Here is a 6160-nt window from a genome sequence, read left to right as displayed (position 1 = left end):
GCTGTGGAAATATAAACTTTTTCTAACTTCGCACATTCTCTTGTGATTTCACTCTGAATAGACGCCATGCGGCCCACCTTCGCTCTGCTGGGTCGACACAGTAAGTAAACGTGGGTCTCTATTCGTATCATTCTCTTGCCTTCTCCATGTAATTCTGCACATTGTTACTTTAAACAGGACCACCGAATTCCCGTTTGCGTCTAATGAATCTGCCTCTTTGTCAGTGTCAGTTAGGGATTCACTGACCCCAACCACTCCCTGTACGAAAGCATTCTTCCTAATGTCACTTTTGGTTCTTTTCCTCATTACTTTAAAACTCTGCCGAATCGTTGCCGATCCTTTCAGGCGTGGGAACATTTTGACGACATTACTTTCTCTGTCTAGACTTTGCATGACTTGAAAAGCTTCAATCGGGCCAGATTTCAAACTTCTGTACTCCGAAGAGAGCTGTCCCAAATTTCCAATCCACCCTCATCGCTGACATCCCTCAATCACAGCACCACTCGCGTCAACCAAATTAAACTGTTTTCTTTCTAAAGTTTTCTCTGACACCGGAGTGACCAGTGACAAGCATTGCCCTCCTCAACATAGGATACAGAGAACAGGAGACCCCTCAGAGGTTGTCACCTCAACTGTGCACATTGGGCCAGTATATCATTGTGAAATACTTATGTCGAAGCTTTTTTGGGAAGCAGATGAGAAGGCAAGGTGCAGAACAGAGCGCCGTTAGCCGGGAAAGCTGCTAAAGACGACCTTGCATGAATAGGAGAGAATGGTTTCTCTTTTGGGTTAACGGTCCAAACACGCACCCGTTGTGCCATTCTCCTGCATTGCTCGGCAGTTTTTCCAGAGAAGTATTCAGCTTTTCATCTGGCCTGTGGCAGGCACGTTTGAGAATGACGTCAGAAGATCTTCTCTGCTGTCGTGTCATATGCTGTTGTGCAGACATATCGTCGATGTGCAAAAATAAACTCTGTCTAAATTCCCACATTCTGTTTTTCGAACTGTTATATCGCTCAGAATCACAACTTTTCAAATCTCGCAATATTCAAACTTTAACAAAGTGCTCATAGAAATGATTAGTGAACACCTGGAAGAAATTCTTCCAAACTTACCTGGGGAATTTCGCTTTGAGCGGTCTTGAACTTTAAGTGGAAGGAAGCGAAGTTTGCCTCGAGGCTGTTTAATGTGGAGATGTGTTCTCCATGTAAACTGGTCGTAGTTGACCATCCCAGTGCTTCCCGATGCAGGGCTGCTTGACCCCCAGGGAGGTTTACTTGTAGCAACCGGAGTGAATCCAGAGAGGGAGCAGATTCTGCAAAGGTGCTCAAATACTTTCTATCTCCCTTTTAGGTATTTTCCTTGGGTATTCCCTCAGTTTGTCACGTATGCAGTTTGCACCCTGGAAAATGATTGCTTTTTCCCTCATGTTCACAATTAAAAGTGTAGTTTCTCATGGAACTGAGCCGCATTGAAAGGATTGTCATATTGATATATATATATGTACACGTATTTAGTTTAAGATTAGATTAGATTTGAATGAAGTTTTCCTCTAAACACACCTAAGCCTATCTGGCTGCATGAGGGATTTCAGGTTTCTGTGTGCAAGGTATCATGTGATCAGCAGGCATCTGGTTAACTGCAGGAACTGCCACCTATGTAATGTTCATTTCAGTGTACTGACAATGATCACTTATTTTGTGACTTTTTTTGCAGGAAGACGTGCGGAAAGAAATCTGAAAACAAATGATACATCAACTTCTGACAGAGCCACTTGATTCATTGGGACTTGAATATCAGCAGCCATTCCAATCAAGAAGACATGGTTGCTTTTGTTTGCTTGAGAGATTTTGGACACTGGTGAGACAGGAAGAATACTGAGACACCGAGTGAGGGAGATTCAGTGCGCTGACTGTGAAAAGTGCTTCACACCATTTACTCAGCTTGGGAGAATCAAAGTCTCATCCCTGACGGTGGGGATAGACTATGTCCCCGTTCTGATTGTAATTTCAAACCCAGGCCAACACATGGAAAGCTCCCCCAATGGGGAAACTGTGGAAATATGGGGACTGAGGGAAAGGATTCGCTTTTCCATCCGTGTTGGAAACCCACAGACGTATTCACAGCGGGGAGAGGCCATTCACCTGCTCGGTGTGCAGGAAGGGCTTCAGTCGGATCAGCCATCTGGAGACGCACGAGTGGATCCACAAGTGAGAGAAGCCATTCACGTGCCCCATGTACGGAAGGGGGTTCACTCAGTCAGCTGCACTGCTGACCCACCAGTGGGCCCAGACCGGAGAGAGGCCGTTCACCTGCTGTCAGTGCCGGAAGGACTTCACCTGCTCCTCCCACCTGTGGAAGCACCAGCGCGTTCACGTGCCATCGCAGGGGGGATGGAAGTAGCGATGGCCGAGCGCCGCTAACAACCCAGCTCTGGGGACTCTCAGGTTCGAATCCCGTCGCGGCAGATGGCAGAATTTGGATTCGGTCAGTAATCTGGACTTCAGAATCTAAGGATGAAACTGTTTTAAGAGGACAAAAACCCACCTGATTCACTCATGTCCTTTTCAGTGATGGAAACTGCCGTTGCGGGAAAGGATTCACTCAGTCGTCCCAGCTGCATGCTTTACCCGGCTGTACGAAGGATCCAGTTACAAAGGGACAACTTAACTGACCAATAATAAAGAAAGTGTGGTGGGAGGAGTGGGGGTGAGTGTGTGCACTTTGAGCTTGAGGGGCTATTTTTTAATAAAAGCTACTATTCGTACGCCTTGTGATGTGGAGATCTGACGCTGCAACAAAGTTGGGTTGCAGTAAAGGTTTCCTGAACTTACCACCAGGCTTAAACTCTCATTGAAAGCTGGGAGATCCAACAGCTTCTCATTTCTTTCAGCCACCAGCACCGCGTTTCCAATGTCGTGTCTCAGAAGGAACAGTGAATAAGTAGATGGTATTGTTCGAAATAGTAATTTTTTTAGGACTGCAGGTTTATTGTTTCATTGGCATTGCAAAGGTTACTGGCAACAGTGGGAGGTGCGGGCTGTATTCACTGGAAACAAAGTTTTAAAATGACACAAACACCAGGGTATAGTCCAACAGGTTTATTTGGAAGCACTAGGTTTTGGAGCGCTGTCCCTTCATCAGGTATCTGTTGAGTAGAATGGTAAGACACAGAATATATAGCAAAAGATTATAGTGTCATGCAACATAAATTACACATTGAAGAAATCTGTTAAGTCTTTCATGTTTTACCTTGGGTTGCAGATTTCGGTTCATTAATCTGTAAATGCCAGAACTTCTTTTAAGGAACACTCTCCAGTTAACTTAATGTTTTACAAAGAGAGGTGACACCTGAGTTCAGATAACGCATGAGAGCTGTGAGGGTAGAGTCTGTCTGTATCCCAGTCTTGAGTCAGACTTTTTCTATTTCCAAACATATAATCCTGCAAATGCAATTCACCCCACAGACTTCTATGTGTGAGTGCATTCATGAGACAGAGCGTCTGTGTGTGTGTGTGTGTGCATGCTGGGTAAAGTGTGTGTGTGATGGAGTATGATTGTGTGAGAAGGTGTGTGCATGGATGTGAGTGCGAGGGGTTTATCAATGTGTTTCTGAGAGAGAGCCTGTCGATCAGAGAGGGTCTGCACGACCGTGTGAGTACGTGTGCGTGTGTGTGTGTGTGTGTGTGTGTGTGTGTGTGTGTGTGAGAGAGAGAGAGAGACAGAGAGACAGAGAGACAGAGAGAGATATAGGGTTTATATGTATTGTGTAGTTGGGTCTCCTGTACTGAGACATGAATCCCAGGTTTCAGCTGAGGTCATTCTCGTGTGTTCCAACCTTGTTATCAGCCTCTGCTCGGCCACTACAAATGATTAAGCAGTTAAGCAGTGACACAACACACACTGGAGAGGGCAAGGTGAAGGGCTTATGTCTGATTCTCCTGCTCCTTGGATGCTGTCTGACCTGCTGTACTTTTTCAACACCACACTCTCGACTCTGATCTCCAGCATCTGCAGTTCTCACTTTCTCCTCAGAGAATAGGGCCCCTCAAAGATCAGAAAGGCGGCCTTTGTGTGGAGCCACAGAAAATGGGGAGATGCTAAATGCATATTTTGCATCAGCATTTACTGTGGAAAAGGATATCGAAGATATAGACTGAAGGGAAATAGATGGTGACACCTTGCAAAATGTCCAGATTACAGAGAAAGAAGTGCTGGATGTCTTGAAACGGTTAAAGATGGATAAATCCCCAGGACCTGATCAGGTGTAACCAAGAACACTGTGGGAAGCTAGAGAAGTGATTGCTGGGCCTCTTGCTGAGTTATTTGTATCATCGATAGTCACAGGTGAGGTGCCAGAAGACTGGAGGTTGGCAAATGTGGTGCCACTGTTTAAAAAGGGTGGTAAAGACAGTCCAGGGAACAATAGACCGTTGAGCCTGACCACGGTGGTGGCCAAGTTGTTGTAGGGAATCCTGAGGGGCAGGATGTACATGTATTTGCAAAGGCAAGGACTGATTCGGGATAGTCAACATGGCTTTGTGCATAGGAATTCATGCCTCAGAAATCTGATTGAGTTTTTTTGAAGAAGTAACAAAGAAGATTGATGAGGGCAGAGCAGTAGATGTGATCTATATGGACTTCAGTAAGGCATTCGACAAGGTTCCCCATGGGAGATTGATTAGCAAGGTTAGATCTCAGGGAGAACTAGCCATTTGGATACAGAACTGGCTCAAAGGTAGAAGGCAGAGGGTGGTGGTGGAGGGCTGTTTTTCCGGCTGGAGGCCTGTGACCAGTGGAGTGCCACAAGGATCAGTGCTAGGCCCTCTACCTTTTGTCATTTACATAAATGATTTGGATGCGAGCATAAAAGTTACTGTTAGTAAGTTTTCAGATGACACCAAAATTGGAGGTGTAGTGGACAGCAAAGAGGGTTACCTCAGATTACAACAGGATCTGGACCAGATGGGCCAAGGAGCTGAGAAGTGGCAGATGGAGTTTAATTCAGATAAATGTGAGGTGCTGCATTTTTGGAAAGCAAATCTTAGCAGGACTTATACAATTAATCATAAAGTCCGAGGGAGTGTTGCTGAACAAAGCGACCTTGGAGTGCAGGTAGATAGGATAGTGAAGAAGGCGTTTGGTATGCTTTCCTTTATTGGTCAGTGTATTGAGTACATCATTTGGGCGGTCATGTTGCGGCTGTACAGGACATGGATTAGGCCACGGTTGGAATATTGAGTGCAATTCTGGTCTCCTTCCTATCGGAAAGATGTTGTGAAACTTGAAAAGGTTCAGCAAAGATTTACAAGGGTGTTGCTAGTCTTGGAGGATCTGAGCTAGAGGGAGAGGCTGAACAGGCTGGGCCTGTTTTCTCTGGCGCATCAGAGGCTGAGGGGTGACCTTATAGAGGTTGACAAAATTATGAGGGGCATGGATAGAATAAATAGGCAAAGGTTTTTCTCTGGGATCGGGGAGTCCAGAACTAGAGGGCATAGGTTTAGGGTGAGAGGGGAAAGATAGAAATGAGACCGAAGGAGCAACTGAATCACGCAGAGGGTGGTACGTGTATGGAATGAGCTGCCAGAGGAAACGGTGGAGGCTGGTACAATTGCCACATTTAAGAGGCTTTTGGATGGCTATGTGAATAGGAAGGGTTTGGAATGATATGGGCTGGGTGCTGGCAGGTGGGACTAGATTGGGTTGTGATATCTGGTCGGCATGGATGGGTTGGACTAAAGGGTCTGTTTCCATGCTGGACATCTCTGTGACTCTATGATTTTGTCTGGCAGCTCAACTTTTGTCTATGTATTCCCCAGGGTGGAGGAAGTCCAAAACTAGAGGTGTTTAGGCTGAGAAGGAAAAGGTTTAAAAGGGACCGAACGGGTAACGTTTTCACGCAGAGACTGGCATGCGTTTGGAATAAGCTGCCAGAGGCATTGGTCGAGGCTGGTAGAATTACAACATTTAAAAGTCATCTGGATGGAGGTATGAATAGGAAGGGCTGAGAGAGATATGGGCCAAATGCTGACAAATGGATCACGAGGTTAATTTAGGAAATGTTGTCGGCGTGGACCGAAAGGTTTGTTTCTGTTCTCTGCAACACTATGACTGTATTTCTACATATTCTGAACCAATTTCACGAGACTAGGAATAGGCC

Source organism: Chiloscyllium punctatum, chromosome 36, assembly GCF_047496795.1.
Source record: "Chiloscyllium punctatum isolate Juve2018m chromosome 36, sChiPun1.3, whole genome shotgun sequence".
In the NCBI taxonomy this organism is placed as follows: domain Eukaryota; kingdom Metazoa; phylum Chordata; class Chondrichthyes; order Orectolobiformes; family Hemiscylliidae; genus Chiloscyllium; species Chiloscyllium punctatum.
This window is presented reverse-complemented; position numbering follows the sequence as displayed.